The following is a 21,343-nucleotide window of genomic DNA, read 5'->3' as shown; positions in this document are numbered from 1 at the left end:
CCCGGCCGACCCCAGGCCAGATCCCGGCCCCTTCTGCCCTCCGCAGCCTGCGATCCCCTTGGATGGCGCCGGTGGGCTCAGCGCCGGCAGAAAGTCGCTGTTACTACAATTGCCAGCCGGCCAGCCAGCTCTACCTTCCTGCAGGAGTTTGAGGTTGGCAGGCGAGAAGGGGCTAAGGCCAAGAGAAGGGCATTCCGGGAATCCCCCCCCCCCCCAGCCCACCCCACCCCCACCCCCACCGCCGCCACCACCCTGGGCCCAGCGCCACATCCCTTCCAACAGCTCCAAACAGTAACTTAAAGACGCTCCAAGCCCCGCAGACTCCTTTTCACCGCATCCCGCACCCCAGCTCTGGCCGCGCATCTCTTCGGCAGATGTATCGAGCGCCTACTGACGGGGTGTCCAGCCCCGAGCTGGAGGGGCAGCTGTGGAGCACAGGTGCGGTCCCCGCCCGCGGGAGTCGGTCGCCGGAGCCACCCACGCACGCTTTGGCCCTGGCTCTCCAAAGTCCTGGGGGCGGTGGGACCGGCCACGAGGGGCAAACCGCACACCCGCCGAGTGACCTGCCAGCAACTTCCCAGCAGCTGCTCAGGTTTGGGAGGCGAGAATGAGACTGGGCTATTCCCAGTCCTGCTAGAGCCCCGGGGTGGGGGTAAGGTCCTGGCTCAAGGTCTGCAGGCAGGTAACAGAGAAAGAAGGTTCCTGACCTAGAGCCAGAAGACGCTCCCTCTGCTTGGTCTGCCTCTTTCCCTCTCCTTAGGCCTTGGCCCCCGTCCTCTCCCGGGGAGGAAGCTCTGGGAAGGGTCCACCCCATGTGACAGACACTCCACGGCTCAGCTCAGCCGGCCAAGGCCGAGCAGGCACCTCCAGGCTCCAGGGGCACCAGTACGAACCCTCATCAGACACTCTGGAAAGCCCTAAAATGTCCTCAGCCTCGATGTGTAATTGTACTGTGTGAAATCTGTTCTGTGGGGAGGGATAATGGATGAAGCTTAGAAAAGCTTTATGCATAGAAAGGTTCTTTGAGTTTTACTTGCAGTAACTAGAATCTGAAGGTCTCAAAATATAAAAGTGGTTAAAGATGGGGCGCCTGGGTGGCTCAGTCGGTTAGTGGGATTTCGGCCCAGGCCATGATCTCGTGGTCTGTGAATTAATGCCCCAGTGGGACTCAGTGCTGACAGCTCAGAGCCTGGAGCCTGCTTCAGATTCTGTGTCTCCCTCTCTCTCTGCCCCTCCCCCGCTCACACTCCCGTCTCTCTCTCTCTCAAAATAAGTAAACATTAAAAAAAATTTTTTTTAATAAAATAATAAAAAAAGTGGTTAAGGGTGGCACCTATGGGTATTCTTCTCCATACCGGAATATTACATGCGGTCATCAAGACAATGTTTACAAATAGTTGGTAACAACACGAGGGATCCTTCTATTGTAATGTTAAGTGAGAAATAACGAGGCTCTAAATTGCACACACGGGATGCTATGCGTTATTTGAAGACTGAAAAAACACACCACAATGTCAATATTGTCTGTAAATGGTGGGCTTATGTGCGATCTGTTTTCTTATTTACACTATTCTGTGTTTTCCTTTTTTTGGGGGGGGGCAATAACTCTTTATTCTTTAATATTTAGGGGAAAAAATACATACACTGTATCTGGAAAGTCCCTAGGTTCACCGTGCTCAAGGTCAGGCTGCATGGAGGTGGTCTCTTTTTGCCCACCTGTCCAAAAAAGGACTCCACTAGGGGGGAAATGGGTTATGGGTCGAAGCAAAAATGTTTATCTGCCAAATTTATGTAGAGCCCCTTCAGTGTCAACTCACGGGCCGGGTAACTGTGCGTGGCGTGCCCCCCACCAGCCGTGACGTTACTATCTCCCCGGACGGTGGGGGACAATGCCTGCCGCCTGTCACCCCTTTATTGTGGAGACACCGTGTATGTCAGCGTTTGCAAAAGGTGATACGTATGGGAGTGGCGGTCTTCATACCTCTCTTCCTGGTTCTCCCCGGACCACATGTGATGGATTGTTGGATCACGACGATACTGTTTTTGTCATTTATTTTTAATGATGCATTATGATTACAGATGAGAAAGAAGGCACTTTGTGACTTGAAATGGTTTCTTCTTTTCTCTTTCTCTTCCCTCTTTTGCCCTCTTAGTCTCACCTTTGCCCAAGGAGCAGGTGTGACTGAACTTAAAATAATCATAACAATAGAGCTACAGCCCATCAAGCCCTTGGGTCATTTCTCCCTCTCTTCTCTTTCTCTCTCTGGCTCCCCCACCTTCTGTGCTCTTCTTGGTCCCTTCGTTGGGAACTGGGTCTCGGGAAAGGGGTGGCAAACGTAGCCCCCTTCTCTTCTGAGTGGGTTTATCTTCCTCTTCTGTGAGTTCCCGCCTCGAGGCAGGTGGCATCGGAAGTCAGAGCTCCGGCCACTTTTCATTCTTTTTTTTTTAGGGAAATCTCATATCTTCATTTGCAATGTGGATGTCGTGCTTCTGTTTCTAACCTTGCTCTGGGGAGGGAAAGGCTCTGCCCTCCGAAGGGACTGATCTTCAGTGTAACCCACCCGGGGTGTTTCATGGACTGTGGACCAAGATCTGTGGACGGTTCATTGCTGTTCCCTCCGGCTGCCCTTCGGTCGGCGTCCAGATGCCTCTGGATTAGCCTGAGGACATGCCCTGCCCCGTGACCCCTCCTTCTTCTTGCCTGTCCTCCCCTCTCCCCCATGGCTTTACCCTCCCACGGGAAACTCTCATTTCTCAGTGAGAAACACAGCTGTAAAGCAAACAACCTTTCTTGAGTAACAACAGAGCATATCCTGGGCGCAGTCACATGCTCCGTTGCATTTGCCACGGGAAGGACAAAGAGGAGGAAGGACACGGAAGTCCTCATTCTGCCCTGCTGGTGACAGATGAGGAGGTGTCGAGTGATGGAAGAGGAGAGGCTCACCCCGCCTGCCCCCTGGGGCGCCGCCCCCCACTGCCCTCCGCAGCTCCGTTGGCACTGCACGCAGGTGGCCTGGCACACGTGTCCGTGTCTTCTCTGACGGCCACACAGCGCCCTCATCCCTTCTGCCTCGTTTCCTCGGCCAGAATCTCCCCATCTGATCCACTTGGTTGTAGGAGGCCTGCCTCAGTTTCCTCCCAGGGCTCCTCTTTGGCTGGGCGTCCTGCACACAAGGGGCATCCTTCCCAAATGCTGAGGTCTCCTGGTATTCTCCTAAACCCTCCTAGAGGATTGCTCTTGTTCTGATGAAAAGAAACCCCCCTCAAGCTGTGTATAAGCCATTCCAGCTCCGTGAGCTCGCTTCCCACTGCTCTGCCTCACCCCCCCTCCCAAGCTTCCAGACCAGCAAACGAGGCACCTCCATTCTCTGCGCACAGCCCGCCTTTCCCGCCTCCAGGTGGATGATCATCCTCCAACGTGGGCCCAGGACATCTTTAAACCCCAGATCTCCAGCAAAGGTCTAGGCCAAGGGGCCAGGGGCCAGCTCTGTGCCTCCTGGCATAGGGTCAATTTGTTTGCTTAGGCTTTGAGTTTGTTTCCAAGATTAAAAAATCGAGATCTCCTGCTTCGGATTCTGTGTCTCCCTCTCTCTCTGACCCTCCCCCATTCATGCTCTGTCTCTCTCTGTCTCAAAAAGAAATAAACGTTAGAAAAAATTAAAAAAAAAATCGAGATCTCTCCTACTAAACACTGAGATGTCTGGCTTCCTCTATACAACTCTAGATCTTAGAAACTTTATGCTCGCCTTTGGCAGGGTGACAAGTGACAGGAGCGTCATTTTCCACAAAAATACACGCTAGAGAATTTGCCACACGCCCTACCATTGCACAATCAGCAGGACCCACTGACCCTGCCTGTCTGTAGGGATTGAGTCTGTCGCTCCTGTTCTAGGCCTTTCCCTTCCGGGACAAAGCCCCCTCACCTGGCTGTTCCTTCCCTTTGCATTCCTGGGAACTCAGGTCCTCCCTTGCTTTGGCCTTGCTAATTTGTTGTGTTGCAGGTGCCAAGTTGGAGACGGAGGTTTTGTTTATCCTTTTAGAGCAGCGCTTCCTAATTTTTCAGGAATCTTCTCGGGAATCTATGGCTTTCCTCCCATCCCTCCAAATGCACGCATGTGCAACACTTTGCTTACAGCTCAGGAGACTTAGGGCCCCCTGGTGTGGTAGGCTCGCGGCTGCCGTATGAGGAGCCACAGGGCAAGGACTCTCTTTTCCGTGGATCAAACTCGACCCCGTGGTACTGATTCCGTGGGTCTCCCCTGTATGCCAAGTGTGGCTGGACTGCTGGACAGCAAGACTGTCCACAAAAACAGTCATTTCAGCTGCCTCTGCTCAGGTCCTGGGAGCATCAGTCCTCCTTCTTGGCATCCCGGAGTCACCTAAGGAAGATGATGTACCAGTTACAGACCCACCGATTCGGGCCTCACAGCTGCCCTTGCCTTTCCCAGCCTTCACCTTGCTATGAAAAGAGCACAGATCCAATTAAGAATGCTTTTCTAAAAGAAATAACAACGTGGTTCACCACCACCCCCCCCCCACCCCCTTTCTGTCCCGGAATAACGATATGCTGATAGGAACATGGATAAATTAATTACACTCTGGAATGCTATTCATTGCTAGGAAAGAACACTGAATCTACACATAAGGCGCTTGACATTTGAATACACACATTGCCCTTATAAGGTTTCTTTTAACACCCTATTGATCCAGTTTACGCAGGATTTATAGGTATAATCCTTTTAAATGCCGTGGCTTCAGAATCACAGAGGTGGCACTATGCCGAGGGCCAGAGTCAGCCAAAGAACAAGGCAACTGCGGGAATGAGATTAGCATCTCTTCAGTTCCTTGTATGTCTGATATTATTTTGCGTTCCTCCAATTCCTGATTACGCAGAAGCCCCGTTGTGGCCCACGTCCCTGAAAAGCAAGGACACCGGCAAGCCTGAACCGAGAACCAGCGCAGGCAGCCTTTCTGGGAATGTGTGCGAAGGTCACTTTTTAGAGATGGGACCGTCCACAGCCATTGTCGTGATTTCGGTGCTGTTGCCACCAGGACCTTCTGCCTGGAAGTCCGGATTAATGCCGGAGGCCGTGAGCAGGGATTGAAGCGATAGGCGAAGAAATCAGAGGTGGTATCTATCTGGCATGACTCGGAGGAGGAGAGGAAATGTATTCAGAGGGAATCTTTAGAAAAGCAAATTCCAGGGGCGCCTCTGTGGCTCCGTCGGCTAAGCGGCCGGCTTCGGCTCAGATCGTGATCTCACGGTTCGCCAGTTCGAGCCCCATGTCGGGCTCTGCGCTGACAGCGCGGAGCTTGCTTGGGATTCTCTCTCTCTCTCTCTCTCTCTCTCTCTCTCTCTCTCCACCCCTCCCCCACTCGCACTCTCTCTCTGTCTCTCTCTCGAAATAAATAAACTTAAAAAAAAAAAAGCAAATTCCAAAATACCTTCAACTGTGAAATATGTAAACAGTGAAAAGATTTTGATGACAACCTTGATCTTTGAATCCTTATTCTAAGGAATATCTAGTCTGAACTCAGACTCCCTCCCTTACCATTTGTCTCAATAAATGAATCTTCTCTTTTGATAACTGCTCAGTTTATTTATTTGTCATGCTTATCTGCTTTCGAGAGAGAGAGAGAGAGAGAGAGAGAGAGTTGGGGAGGGGCAGAGAGAGAGGGAGACGCAGAATCCGAAGCAGGCTCCAGGCTCGGAACTGTCAGCACCGAGCCTGACGTGGGGCTCGAACTTGTGAACCTCGAGATCGTGACCTGAGCCGAAGTCAGAAGCTCGACCCACCGAGCCACCCAGGCGCCCCAGATGACTGGTCAGTTTAATTCAGTATTTGCCGAGCTCTTCCTAGATGGGCGGGGTGGAGGGCCCCCAATCAAAGGTATGTCCAACTTCATCCACCTTGCAGAGTAGAGCTGAGAGGCCACCCTGTTCTCTTCACCAGCCTCCCCCTGCCCCTCCTCAACACACACAAAGTCTTTCTGGCAGAAGTGCGGTCTCTCCCTGCTGGGGACTGCTGTGCCAACATTGCCCTTATGTTTTATTTATTTATTTATTTATTTATTTATTTATTTATTTATCTATTTTGAGAGAGACAGAGAGCATTCAAGAGTGTGTGTGCAAGTGGGGGAGGAGCAGAGAGAGGCTCGAAGGCAGGCCCTACACTGTCAGCGTGGCCTCCATGGCGGGGTTTGAGCCCACGAACCAAGAGGCCATGATCTGAGCCAAAACCAAAAGTTGGACACTTAACCAACTGAGCCACCCAGGCACCCCTGTCGTTGTTGTTTTTAAGCCCAATCAGTTCCGATAGCACACGATGTCACCTTTGACCATGGCCCTCTGTCCCCCAAAGCTCTCAGAACTATTCTTTTCTCATTTCTGAAGCACCCACCACCCCCCCGCCCCCACCACCACCAAAAGACGAGCACATATCAGCTTTTGCCAGGAATCGAACAAGGGTTTCCAGGCTGATCTCCTAGCCCAGGAGACCCTCTCCCTCTATCCTTGAGAGGTCCATTTTACCACGCTTCCTTTTCTAGCTCATGTGACAGTGATTGACCATCACATCCGCTGTCCTTGTCAGCTGCCCCAAAGGACAAGCTCTATCAGCTGATTTGCCTTCAGTCCCCTGCTGTAACCAGCAAGGCACGTAACAAGTGGACGGGGATTCATGGATATTTCTTGAGGAAACAGCTGGTTACTTGTCCCTGATGTGGGGGACACCCCTTTCGGGACCAGCCGTAGACCAGACTGTATCACCCGGTGGTCCTGAGCATGACAGAATCTCCGTGAACATCTGCTGAGTCAAGCTGAATTTAATGGAATGTCAGAGTGTGGAAATTTGGACTAGAAAAGCAAGTAGGAGGAATAAGTGTGAATGGCAGTATCTAAATTAAAATCTGTGTTGTGCCAGTAGATCAGACCTTTTCTACACGGATTTTGCTCGTTTGGAAATCCCAAAATGCCCAAGGTATCAGAAGCACTGACCACTGGGCAAGGGAACTGTCGATAACAAATGCCACGATTATTTAGTGTTCCATCTCCCGTGGCAGCGAGTGACCTGAGACTAAAATGAGAAAGAACTCGGAGCCCTGGCGGGGGGGGGGGGGGGGGGGGGGTCCTGCCTCTACAGCCAACCGGCCGGTCACTAGAGCTGAGCCGAGGCACCCGAACTCTCCCTTTCTTGTTTTGCTCATTTGCGACTCAGGTGGTAAGAAGTCTTGCTCTATTTGACTTGGCTTGGTGTGCTGAGTAAAATAGCTTCTTTCAATCCCTGTGCAACAAGGCAGGGTATTTAAAATAAGAAAGATAGGGGAGGAGTGTTCTGGACAAGACGGCTCAATGAGTTCATGCTTTGATCCATCGTTCAGCTCTGAGCACTGCCATGGCAGATAAGGTACAAAAATAGAAAGCTAAAAAGGGACGCCTGGCTCACAGAGGCAGTGAAAAACTGCCGGAAGCCTCTGACCCACGGGGCTCTTTGGCTAAAATCAGCAGGGGGTTTAGCTCCTCTGGGCAAACCCAACAGGCAAACGCCCAAGATGCCAGACAGGCACCAAGTTACTTGAAGCCAGGAGCCGGGTGGGAGCCCTGAAAGAAAGAAATTGTGGAAAGAAACCATTGCCTGGAGACTCAGGTTCTAGAAGAATGAGGGTCTAAGAATGCGGGGCTGGAGACCCAACCCCCCCCCCCCCCCACCGGAAACTGAGCCTGGTCACATAGTGGCCTCAAGACTGCATGGATGTCCCCAGGATCACTATGGGACAGAACCCCCAAAGTCCCCTTATCAAATCTGGTCCAGGATGACATTCCAGAGTCAGGGTGAAAGTTATGACAACATGCTGGCCAGGGAAGGGCTGGCTGGGTGAGGGGGAGGCAGATAGAAATGAAAATAAGGTACAAAAAGAAGCCCAAAAAAACCCCAAAACCCCATTCAAAAGGAGCCTAAAAATAAGAATTCTAAAACATGTGAAAACATCTATTATTAAGGACAAGTCAAAAGTCCTTAACTCATTTTATGAAGCAGGAACACTGATACTAAACCGCTTGAGGACAGGACAAAAATGGAAAATCACCCGTCAGCATCAACCCTGAAAATGATTGCAGGGAGGCTGGGTAAAAATATTAGCAAACTGAATTCAACAAGTCTTTTTTTTTTTTTTTTTTTTTTTTTTAAATGTTTATTGATGTTTGACAGACAGAGACAGAGTGTGAGTGGGGTGGAGGCAGAGAGAGGGAGAGACACAGAATCCGAAGCAGGCTTCAGGCTCCGAGCCCTCCGCACAGAGCCCAATGTGGGGTTTGAACCCATGAACCGCGAGATCATGACCTGAGCCGAAGTCAGAGGCTTAACCGACTGAGCCACCCAGGTGCCCCCGAATTCAGCAATTCTTAAATCAACACTATATCATAACAAAGGTAGGTTCATTCCGGGAATGCCAGGTTGGTTTAACATGGTCTAATATAAGAAAATCGATGTATAGAAGTAACATATTAGTAGTATTTTTTTTTTTTTAATTTTTTTTTTCAACGTTTTTTATTTATTTTTGGGACAGAGAGAGACAGAGCATGAACGGGGGAGGGGCAGAGAGAGAGGGAGACACAGAATCGGAAACAGGCTCCAGGCTCCGAGCCATCAGCCCAGAGCCTGACGCGGGGCTCGAACTCACGGACCGCAAGATCGTGACCTGGCTGAAGTCGGACGCTTAACCGACTGCGCCATCCAGGCGCCCCACATATTAGTAGTATTAATATTGACATGAATATGAATGATGTAATGATTAATTTAATTTAGTTTATTTTTTAAATATTTAGTTTGGGGGGGGGGGGGGGAGACAGACAGAGAATCCCAAACAGGCTCCGTGCTGACAGCAGAGAGCCCGATGTGGAGCTTGAACTCACGGACCATGAGATCATGACCTGAGGGGAAGTTGGACACTTAACCGACTGAGCTACCCAGGTGCCCCATGTAATGATTAATTTTATATTACAACTTGGCTGGGCCACACGGTGCCCAGGTATTTGGTCAAACATTATTCTGGGTATTTCTGTGAGTGTGTTTTGCAATGAGATTATCATTAACATCTATAGACTGAGTAAAGCAAATTATACTCCTCAATGTGGGTGGGCCTTACCCAATCAGTGGAAGACCTGATTAGAACAAAAGTCTGACTCTCAAGTAAGAGAGAATTCTCCTGCCTGAAAGCCTTTGAAATAGGACATAGGCTCTTCCTGGTTCTACAGCAGCCTACGGCCCCTCAGACTAAAATTGGGACAGCAGCTCTGTAGATTTTCTATTTGTCAGGTGATCCAATTCCTTAAAATAAATTTTTTTGTAATCTATTGGTCCTGTTTCTCTGGAGAACTTCAACCTATGCATATGTTATTAGCATTAAATTTACTTAAGTGATTAATTTTACAGGGGAAAAACCAAATGAGCATTCATTTCTTTTTTTTCTTTTTTTTTAATGCTTATTATTTTTTGAGAGAGAGACAGAGAGACAGAGTGTGAGCGGGGAGGGACAGAGTGAGAGGGAGACATAGAATCCGAAGCAGGTTTCAGGCTCTGAGCTGCCAGCATAGAGCCCGACGCGGGGGTGGAACCCACGAACCGTGAGATCATGACCTGAGCCGAAGTCAGACACTTAAGCCACTGAGCCACCCAGGCACCCCTGAGCATTCATTTCTTTATTTAGTTAACATCTGTGTATTGAGCACGTATTATGTGCGGGCATTGTTTATTTATTTTGAGAGAGAGAGCACAGGAGCCGGGAGGGGCAGACAGAGAAGGAGACAGAGAATCCCAAACAGCCTCCAAGCGGCCGGCGCAGAGCCTGCCTTGGGGCTCGGACTCACGAATGTGAGATCAAGACGTGAGCTGAAATCAAGAGTCGGATGCTTAACCGACTGAGCCACCCAGGCACCCCTGCAGGCACTGTCTTAAGACGTCGGAAGAGAGGGATCAACAAAGCAGACAAAAATCTCTTTTCTGAAGGGGTTTATGTTTAATGTGGTGGGGGAGGTGTAGACAGAGCAGCGGTCAACAAAATAAATAACATTCATAATATGTTAAAAATGTAGAAGTGTTGGGGCACCTGGTGGCTCAGTCAGTTAAGTATCTTGGTTTCAGCTCAGGTCATGATCTCACGTCATGGGATTGAGCCCCACGTTGGGCTCTGCACTGTCAGTGCAAAGCCTTCTTGGGGTTCTCTCTCTCCCTCCCTCTCTCTGCCCCTCCTCTGCTCTCCCTCTCTGTCTCAAAATAAATACATAAACACGAAAAAAAAAAAAAAATGCAGAAGTGCTACAGAAAAAAAAAAAAAAAAAAAAAAAAAACAAGCAGAGAAAAGGGATAGGGAGTGTTGGCCAGGAGTTAGGGGAGGTTGTAATTAAAACAAAATTTTTTTTAAACGTTCATTTGTTGTTTTTTTTTCAACGTTGTTTTTTTTGTTTGTTTGTTTGTTTGTTTTTTTAATTTATGTTTGGGACAGAGAGAGACAGAGCATGAACGGGGGAGGGGCAGAGAGAGAGGGAGACACAGAATCGGAAACAGGCTCCAGGCTCCGAGCCATCAGCCCAAAGCCTGACGCGGGGCTCGAACTCACGGTCCGGTCCGTGAGATCGTGACCTGGCTGAAGTCGGACGCTTAACCGACTGCGCCACCCAGGCGCCCCAATGTTCATTTGTTTTTAAAGGAAAGAGAGACAGAGCGTGAGCAGGGAAGGGTCAGAGAGAGGGAGACCCAGAATCTGAACCCAGCTCCAGGCTCTGGGCTGTCAGCACAGAGCCTGACGTGGGGCTGGAACTCACAAACCTCGGGATCATGACCTGAGCCGAAGCCGGTGGCTAAACCGACTGAGCCCCCCCAGGGGACCCATGAGGGAGGTTGTAATTTTCAATAAGAGGGCGGGGGAAATCCTCACGGAAACTGTGCGATTTGAGTAAAGGTCTTAAGGCAGCAAGGAGCAAGTCATGCAGGCACCTGGGAGGAGGCAGAGGGAGCAGCCAATGCCAGGACCCCGGGATGGGACCTCACACTAGAGGAGGAAGAAATTCATCACCGTGGCAGGAGAGAGGGAACAGGAAGTGGAGGGAAGAAAAGGGAAGTCCTCGAGCGGTGGCGGAAAGGCCTTGGAGGTACTTGGAGAAGATGGGAACATTGGATGGTGTTCAACAGGGGAATGATACGCTTTGACATTTAATGTGCTCGCGGTGGTTACGGGGTTGAGAATTGGCTGAAGACACTGAAGAAAGGAGACTAGTCAGGAGGCCAAACAGCGACGGGGGTGGCTCCGACCAAGAGAGTATCACAGGAAACGGTGTAAAGGGATCAGAGCCTGGATTAAATTCATATGTATCTTTCGATACACATCAGCATGTTTCCTGACGTGTAATTTACATTCAATAAAATGTATCTCTTTGGGGCGCCTGGGTGGCTCTGCGAGTTAAGCCTCTGACTTTGGCTCAGGTCATGATCTCATAGTTAGTGAGTTTGAATCCCGCATGATCTCATAGTTAGTGAATTTGAATCCCGCATCGGCTCCTTGCTGTCAGCACAGAGCCCCCTCTGGATCCTCTGTACCCCTCTCTCTCTGCCTCTCCCCGCCTTGTCCTCTGTCTGTCTCTCTCAAAAATGAATAAATAAACTTAAAAAAAAATGATCTCTTTGAGATATGACATGTGAGGAGTTTTGACAAATGTACAGTCACATAGTCACAATCATAATAAAGGTACGGAGTCTTTCCTTCCCCTCAAAAAATTCCAATGTGCCCCTCTGTAACTATCTGTTGTCCTAACCCTCGTTCCCAGCAACCCTTGATCTGATTTCTGTCCACAGAGTTTCGCCTGTTCCAGAATCTCACACAAATGGAATCGTAGTCTTTTATATTTGGCTTCTTTCACTTGGCATAAGGATTTGGAGATTCATATGTGTTGCGTTGGGTTTCAGTAGTCTGTTCCTTATACTGCTGGTCAGTTGTGGATGTGCCACAGTATTTTTCTGTCATTAGTTCACAGACGCTAACATTACATTACTTTCAGGGCTACTTTACGGTTCTTTTCTTCTCCTTCTCCTCCTCCTCCTTTTTCTTCTTCAAATTTTTATTTAAATTCTAGTTAGGGAACGTAGAGTGTAATATTAGTTTCAGGAGTAGAACTTAGCGATTCCACTCCAGGGCTCTTATAAATAAAATTGCTAAAACCACCCACTTACAGGTCTCCGTTTTCATTTTTATCAGGTTAATACTCAAAAAATAGTTGGAGTTGCATGTTTATTTATTTTTTAATGTGTATTTATTTTTGAGAGAGAGAGAGAGAGAGAGAGAGCATGAGCGGGGGAGGGCAGAGAGAGAGGGGGACAGAGGATCCGAAGCCAGCTCTGCGCCGACCGCAGAGAGCAGAGAGCCCAATGTGGGGCTCAAACTCACGAAGCACGAGATCATGACCTGAGCCAGAGTTGGATGCCCAACCCTGAGCCCCCCAGGTGCCCCAGTATGTTTAAGTTTATAAACATTTTTTCAAACGCATTACACCAAGTGACATTCCTCTTGGCGGCATATGAACATCTTGGTTGCTCCCTATCCTTGCCAACGTTGGTATGTGCAGTTTTGGATGTTGTGTATCTTTTCATATGTCGAGTGGCCATCTGTATCTCTGGATGGGAATCTTTATCAGATAGGTATTTTGAAAATACTTCCCCCAGTGTGAGAGGTGCCCCAGCCTTTCGTTTTATTGACAGTGCCTTTAAAAAAAAATTATAGGGGCGCCTGGGTGGCTCAGTCGTTTAAGCGTCCGACTTCGGCTCAGGTCACGATGTCGCGGTCCGTGGGTTCGAGCCCCGCATCGGGCTCTGTGCTGATGCCTCAGAGCCTGGAGCCTGTTTCAGATTCTGTGTCTCCCTCTTTCTCTGACCCTCCCCTGTTCATGCTCTCTCTCTCTCTGTCTCAAAAATAAATAAATGTTAAAAAAAAAAATTAAAAAAAAATTATAAGGGGCACCTGGGTGGCTCAGTCAGTTGAGCGTCCCACTTTGGCTCAGGTCATGATCTGGAGGTTCATGGGTTAGAGCCCGGTACTGGGCTCGCTGCTGTCAGCTCAGAGCCCTCTTCAGATCCCCTGAGCCCCCCGCCCCGCCCCTCCCCTGCTTGCACCCTCTCAAAAATAAATACACATTTAAAAAATAATAACAAAATTTTAAAAATTAAAAAATGATGAAATCTAAATTATTAAATTTAATTTTTGATGCTTTTTTTTATCTTAGCTAAGTGTCTAACCCGAGATCGCTATGACTTTGTTCTATGTTTTCTTTTAGAAATTTTTATAGTTTTAGATGTATAGTTGATGATCCAATTTGAGTCGAAATTTTTATAAAGGGGAAAGAAGAGGTTGAAGATCCCACTTTTGCATGGCAATATCCAGTTTTTTCAGTAAGATTTGTTGAAAAGACTGACCTTCCCCCACTGAATTACTTGGGCTTAGAATACTACAACCAGATTAACTACCATTCTGGAATAAAGCAAAACAAACAGATTTTAAGAATTTCAAAGATAAAAAGAATTCACATTTACTAAAAGTGCACGTTAATAATGCACAATTATACATAGTATGTCTTCTGTAACATTAATAGATGTATGTACATGCCTAATATTCATGGAGGAGATCAATAATGCACGATTATACATAGGGCTTGAAAAATACACCTTACTTTTGATTTTAAAAAAGCTATAAATGGGGCACCTGGGTGGCTCAGTCGGTTAAGCGTCCAAGTTCAGCCCAGGTCACGATCTCGCGGTCAGTGAGTTCGAGCCCCGCGTCGGGCTCTGGGCTGATGGCTCAGAGCCTGGAGCCTGCTTCCGATTCTGTGTCTCCCTCTTTCTCTGCCCTACCCCCGTTCATGATCTGTCTCTCTCTGTCTCAAAAATAAATAAACGTTTAAAAAAAAAAAAAAAAGCTATAAATTGGGACGCCTGGGTGGCTCAGTCGGTTGAGTGTCCGACTTTGGCTCAGGTCATGCTTTTGCAGTTTGTGAGTTCAAGCCCTGCATTGGGCTCTGTGCTGATGGCTTGGAGCCTGGAGCCTGCTTTGGATTCTGTGTCTTCCTCTCTCTGCCCCTTCCCCGCTCATGCTCTGTCTCTCTCTGTCTCTCAAAGATGAATAAACGTTTAAAAAATTTTTTTAAAGCTATAAATTAATGATAAATATATAGTCAATGAACATTTATATATCTGGAAACTAAAAATTAATTCATGTTTACTTAACACATTGGTTAAAGCAGAAAACATTGTAAAAATAAAAAGATCTCAAAAGACATAGGAAATATTACATATGAAATCCTCTGGGTTCAAAAGTGGTTCTTAGAGGTAAATTTATAGCATTAAATACATTTTTAAAAAGAAACAATGATAGAAAACAAATTTAACCCAAAAAGCAAAAGAACTGTAAGATAAACTAAAGGAAACAGAATAAATTAAATTTTCAACTAAGAACATAAATTTTTAAAAAAAAAGAAGACAGGAAGATAAAATAGATAGACCAAATGAAAAGCCCCTCAAGAAATACAATTTGAATATTTGGATGAAATATACTTTTTTTTTTGAGAAAAAAACCCATAAATTTCCAAAGTTAATTCACGAGTAAACAGAAGTTCAGAAGAAAGCTAGAGTGTATAAAAAGGATCACATCAGTGGCTGGATTTACTAGCAGATTAGGCACAGCCAAAGAAAAGATTAATGAATTAGAAAGGTCAGTTTAAAACACATAGAGTGACGCACAAGAGGAAAAAATTATGGGAAATACAAAAAACAAGGAGCAAGAAAAAGGATCAACAGAGTGCAGCTGCAGTCCTAGAAATACAGAAGCAAGTGAATGGAACAGAGGCAATATTCGGAGACACGGGGGATCGAGAAAGTTCCGAATCTGGTTTTTTAAAATCAACACGTGGGTTTCTCAGAATTGGGCTTGGAGTTCATAGATCAGCAAGGGGAGGAAAGCCAGAATTATCCATGTGGTAATGGATTTGAGTTGGCGATGCCAGTATGAACTCATGGTTAGCTTAATACAGGTAGAGATATGCGAGTGTTTGTAGGTCAGCACGTGTACATAGCGTAGTCTAAACATGCATATTTTCTGCTCTGTCCTCGGAGGGCTCCACAAGAGAGGACATCCAGGTAACAGCAAGCACACCTCAGCACCCAGACCCTAATATTATTCTCTGGCAAAGGGACAAGGCTCTTTGGAGAAATGGCTGTTTCTAGAACTGGGGCAGGAAATGTATGAGCCGAGCCCAGAGGACCTGGTACTCCCGGAAGGTAAGGAAATGCTCAAAACAGAACATCGAGGGGGGTCAAAAGACCACAGGAGCCAACTGAGAGGTTCGCGATGGTCGAAGCTGAACTTCTGGGCTGCAAAATCATCAAGTAAATATCCACAAGGCCATACTGATATAAATAAAGGACTGAATAAATTGATAAATGAGGAAGACACCAATCTCCCACGCAGAAGGATTCCGAAGAATTCATGTAGTTACGGTGCCTCCGAGGAGAGGGAGTCAAACTCCCCATCCTGTGAGTGACTTCCTCCCAAACTGCACAGTATAGAAAGGGAGGGAGAAAAACTAACTTTCCACTGGAGACACATGACAAACGCAGCCTCGGCCGGGTGAACGGGGCCACCAACAGTCATAAATCACGTTGACCAGGACATACGCTTGCCACGATGTGGTGAAAACAGCGCTTGACCTCTGTGGTCTTCCTCCCCGTCATATCACAAGAGAAACATCAGACAAATCCCAGTAGTGGGTGGGTGGGCACCCCACAGAGCACCTGACCAGTCCTCCTCAAAACTCTCAGGGGCACCCCAAGAGGGAATGTCTGAGAAGCTCCCACAGCCATGAAGGGCCTGGGGCCTAAAGCCACGTGACAACCAAATGCAATGTGGGATCCGAGAACAGAAAAAAAAAAAAAAAAAAAGAACATTTGGTGAAGACTAAGAAAATCAAAATAAATTGTGAATTTACGTTAATGGTGTATCAGTATGGGTTCATTAATTGCAGCAAATGCACCAAACAAATACACAAAAACACAAAATACCAATACAAATACAAAAACACAAAATACAAATACAAATACACAAAAACAAATGCAAAAGGCTAATAATAGCAGGGGAAACTGAATGGGAGGTATATGGGAACTCTGTGTTCTATCTTCTCAATTTTTCTGAAAATCTAAAACTCACCTAAAAAGTAAAGTCTGTTAAAAAGAAACAAAGTCAAGGGGCGCCTGGGTGGCTCAGTCGGTTAAACGTCCAACTTCGGCTCAGGTCATGATCTTGTGGTCCGTGAGTTCGAGCCCCGTGCCGTGTCAGGCTCCACGCTGACAGCTCGGAGCCTGGAGCCTGCTTCAGATGCTGTGTTTACCTCTCTCTCTGTTCCTCCCCTGCTCACACTCTGTCTCTCTCTCTCAAAAATAAAGATTTTTTAAAAATTAAAAAAAAAAAAAAGAAAAAATGTTTAGGGTGGTTCAGTGGGTTGAGCATCCAACTCTTGATTTCATCTCAGATCGCAGGGTTCCTGGGCTGCTTGTATAGCCTGCTTGGGATTCTTTTTCTCCCTCTCTCTCTGTCCTGCCCACCCCCCACCAGCTCAAGTTCACTTGAGCATATGCGCTCTCTCTCGCTCTCTCTCTCTCAAAATATATGAATAAACATTGAAAAAAATTTAATTTTTTTTTTTTAACGTTTATTTATTTTTGAGACAGAGAGAGACAGAGCATGAACGGGGGAGGGGCAGAGAGAGAGGGAGACACAGCATTGGAAGCAGGCTCCAGGCTCTGAGCCGTCAGCCCAGAGCCCGACTCAGGGCTCGAACTCACGGACCGCGAGATCGTGACCTGAGCTGAAGTCGGACGCTTAACCGACTGAGCCAACCAGGCGCCCCCATTGAAAAAAATTTAAATGAACAAACTACTAACCCACAAGAAAAGACAGATGAATCTCTCTCACAGGAAGTTGAGCAAAAGAAGCCAGACAAGCCTACAACTTCTAGGATTTCTTGCATATAGGATTCTTAGGCTGGAGACTGCGGCATGAGAAGTTAGGAAGTTTTTCTTTGGGAAGTTCGGCAGATGGTGACCAGATGATGTCACGCGAGGGGCTTCGGGAGTGTAATTAACATCTTCTTTCTTGCTCTCGCTGGTGGTTCCATGGATATGTTCACTTTATGAAAATTAATTGAGCTGACGCTCATTACTTGTGTGTTAATAAACCTGAATGGTAGGAAAGAAGGAAGAATGCACAAAGAATGAATCAGAATGTGTATCCACATGGATAAATGTTAAAAAATGTTGGATTTTAAAAAGTAATTTGCCAAATAATACCGAAATATATCTATTTCTAAATTGATTTTTTTAACGTTTATTTATTTTTGAGACAAAGAGAGACAGAGCATGAGTGGAGGAGGGGGTGAGAGAGAGAGAGAGAGAGAGAGAGAGAGAGAGAGAGGGAGACACAGAATCCGAGGCAGGCTCCAGGCTCTGAGCTGTCAGCACCGAGCCTGACGCGGGGTTCGAACTCACGCACCGTGAGATCATGACCTGAGCCAAAGTTGGACACTCAACCGACTGAGCCACCCTGGCACCCCCCTGTTTTTAAAATTTACCATTGGTAAAACAAACTATACCTTTGTTCCATGACAGGGAGGCGTCTGTAAAAAGACCTCGGAAGGCCAGAAGAGCTGTAAGACAAAAGAAAAAGGCCAACAAGTGGGGCTGGATGAGAAATGGTTTATTCACAGGATTTACAGACAGAGGTATGTCCTGGATGGCCACCAGTCAACTAGATCTCCCCAACCCCACCTCGTTTAAGACCAGCTTTTATAACCCTGGAGGCTGGGAGTATAGCCGAGGGACCACCTAAGAGGAGAATGTCTGAAAATAGTTGCGGTCATTGTCCTATCTCCAGGGCAGATCAAGGATGTTATGCCCTGAGGGTGCATTTAAAGGTGCCCTTAAACAAAAGGAGAGAATGTGGGGGAGGTGCTATGCTTAAGACTGTTTCAAAGAATCACAGACCAGGGTCAGCCCAGCAGGTTTGTCCAAGATGGCCTTAGTCTGGTTCACACCATCTTGCTTACTGACTTAGAAAATTTAGTCTAAATACATACAAATGATAGGAGAAGATAGGATTCAGTAGGCAGAGAGGGAAAGATTAGGACCTGAGGTCCCTGGGTGGGGAAAAACACCTCTTTTGGAACAATCCTGGGAGTATCTGACCACAGCAAGCCCCCTCCAGAGTAAGGTTCCTCTGAAGAATGGAACAGACCCCACCTACTCCCCCTCGGATTTTCCTCAGGAATTTGACTATAAAGACCTAAGTATGGCCATAGACCACCCCTCATGCAATGGAAACGAGCCAATCAGGAATGGACACCCCAGAACCTAGAGCTACAAGCCAATAAAGGTAGAACGTGAGAAGGAACAAGGGGGAAGCGGAGGAAGAGGGCTGACCAGAACCTTAGAAAACAAGGACCCTTGCCTATAGTCCTCGGGCATCCGCTTTCCGATGTCCCCTCTCTGTAAAGAGAGTTTTCCTACTATTCTTCCTTTCTGATCTTATGCTCTAACAGACTTTTGCCTGCTGCTCACTTTGTGTCCGCCTCTTTATTCTTCTAAGCGTTGAGACCATGAATCCCAAGAATTGTGGTAAAACAAACAAACAAACAAACAAACAAAAAAAAAGCCTTGCAACAGAAACCCACATGAGATTATAAATACCAAGTTCCTGATTGCAGTTACCTCTGCAGAGGGAGGAAGGGAAATAGAATCTAGGAAGGGGCGATAGAGGGTCTCATTTCTACCGATCATATTTTAAATTTATTTATTTATTTTGAGAGAGGGAGAGAGAGAGTGGGGGGGAGGGGCAGAGAGAGTGGGAGAGAATCCCAAGCAGGCTCCGCACTGAGCATAGAGCCCGATATGGGGCTCTATCTCACAAACCCAAGATCACTACTTGAGCTGAAATCAAGAGTTGGATGCTTAAGTGACTGAGCCACTCAGGTGCCCCTGTACTATTTTATATGTATATAAAATCTGAAGCACAAATTGCAAAATATTAAGTTACAATACAGTTGGGTTCAGCTACATGGGTAATAATGATATTATTCTCTATTCTTTTTCTAGTTTTGAAATATGTACAGATTTGTGTATGTATATATCTCAATAACATGTAACAGCCTAGGAGAATTAAGAAGCATTTTATGATCAACACTTGGCCTCCATGTTGCTGAGGATGAATGGATCCATAGGTCCTTTGCAATACAGAAGCTGTTAGTCTCTCTCTCTTTTTTTTTAATCAGGAGGACTTGCAACTCAAAGACTAATGACCTCTGCATTTCACCAGCCCCTTGTTAACATCATATCTTTCATGACATGTAATTTCAAAGTTTCCTGGAAGATAAATTTCATCTGCTGATAAGGCTTTTTAGAACCACTGGGAACAGGCAGATATTAGAGGTCAATGAGAAACCAACCCCGTTGCTCATTCATTCTCTCCAGAGCATGAACTGAGCACCCACACGGTCTATGTGAGATATTATGGGGCTTGAACGATGCTGGTTTCAGAGGAGAGACAGAAGTAAACAGCTCTGAGAAACATTTCGGGGCAGAGCTGTTAGAAGTCCCTGAATGGCTCTGAATAATGTGGTTGAGCCCAAGAGGTTGGGAGAGCCATCAAGGACAGCAAGAGTTGACTTGAGTGAGCATGTGGAGGCTGGCGCCATTAACTGCGATGGGGAAGTTGGGGGGAAATTTTAAGAAGTGTGTCTTTTGAACACGCGAAGTTTGGGATGCCCTCCAAAGTCCACCTCTAGATGTGGGCAGTTGTAGGTTGAATATGAAGCTCAGAGGGGGGTTGGGCTAGGGACGCACACGTGGGTGTCGTGATGGTCCTCGATGCCAAGGGACTTGCTGAGACCCCCCCTTGGAGAAGAGAGGTCTGAGGATCCAGTCCTGGCCAGTGGTCCAACAGCAGAGCAGCCAGCCAGTGGGGAAAGGAGGGCCATTCCCCTGGACCACATGGGCTCTTCGAGCAGCGACCTGGGACTACCGTCCCAGGCAGCATCAGGGAAACACAGGTCAAAAGAAAGAGGATTTTCCCTGGGCCCAAAGGGAAAGAAAACTCCCTCCCTCCCTTTTCTTAGGGTGTTTCCTTTAGAATCTTTGCTGTCTCTTTGAGACGCATGAAAGTCTTTCAAAAAATGAAGTAAGCCCCTTACCAGTTTTGCTTCTCAGGAATGTCTCTCTTGGGGGCCTTGGAGCCACCTCTTTGAAACACGAACACTGAGGTGGCCGGTGGCCGGTGTGCCGGTTTCTCTGGGAGCTTAGCCCAGGTGCCCGGCTTCAAGTCGTAACTTCCTACTTATCCAAAAGGTAGGTTAACATTAGTGTTCCCTAAAATTAGCTGCTTTGGGGCGCCTGGGTGGCTCAGACGTTTAAGCAGGTGACTCTTGATTTCAGCTCAGGTCATGATCTCACCGTTGTGATGCCGGGGTAGGAGCATAAGGCAGGCTGACACGTGGTGACACCCTTCCACCCCCAGGTGGGATCTGTGTACCATTCCTCAGGCACTCTTGGCTGCCCAAGAACAAAGGAAAGGACAGAAAACAAATGGTTAAACTGATAGAGTCTCCGTCAATTTACAAACATCTTGGTAAATTACAAGAAAAAGGCAAACTCATCAATAACTTCATCTCCAGGAACTCCCTACTGTCTTAATGTTAATGCTTTGCTAGAGGGAAAAATAACCTTAGCTTGACAATAGCTAGGGCTCCAGTCACCTGTGAGCCTCCTTGGTATATGGAAATCCCTTTAAGAAACTTCCTCTTGACTGTATCTCCCCCAACTCCATAGTATATAACCAGTCACGCTTCATAACCCCAGTGTAGCTCTTTCTGCCCACAGGTCCTGTCCCTGTGCTCTAAAAAAAAATCACCTTTCCTGTACCAAAGACATCTCAAAAATACTTTCTTGGCCATTGGCTCCGGATTCCCATGACTCCAAAACCTCATCAGTGAGATTGAGCTCCAAGTTGGGCTCAGCACTGGGCTCTGAGCTGGGGGTGCAGCCTGCTTAAGATTCTCTCTCTCTCTCTCAAAAAGAGAGAGAGAGAATATTAGGTGCTTCAACAGCCTGCCAACTTCTGCTCTGGGGTGGATGAGGGAGGTGAGCCTTTGGGGGACATCCCTCCAGAGTCAGCCACCCTGACCCAAAGCCGCAGGACCTGTTCTGGCCCATCACTGCTGTCCCCAGCTTCAGCAAAGGGGGGGTCCAGCACGGGTAAACGCCAG

At 47.3% G+C, this 21,343-nt stretch overlaps 1 long non-coding RNA gene across 1 annotated transcript; it reads left to right on the top strand.

Annotated features, from left to right (window-relative positions):
* The first annotated feature begins 64 nt into the window (after nucleotides 1–64).
* Nucleotides 65–3,573, top strand: LOC144617391 (uncharacterized). Its single transcript, XR_013557833.2, has 2 exons — nucleotides 65–153; nucleotides 2,450–3,573. It is a non-coding gene; the product is annotated as an uncharacterized LOC144617391 (long non-coding RNA).
* Nucleotides 3,574–21,343: the final 17,770 nt, after the last annotated feature.

This window comes from Panthera onca, chromosome C2 (assembly GCF_046562875.1).
Source record: "Panthera onca isolate mPanOnc1 chromosome C2, mPanOnc1 haplotype 2, whole genome shotgun sequence".
NCBI classification, from domain to species: Eukaryota; Metazoa; Chordata; class Mammalia; order Carnivora; family Felidae; genus Panthera; species Panthera onca.
Note: the sequence above shows the minus strand (reverse complement) of the source record. Positions and strands in the feature narration are given on the sequence as shown.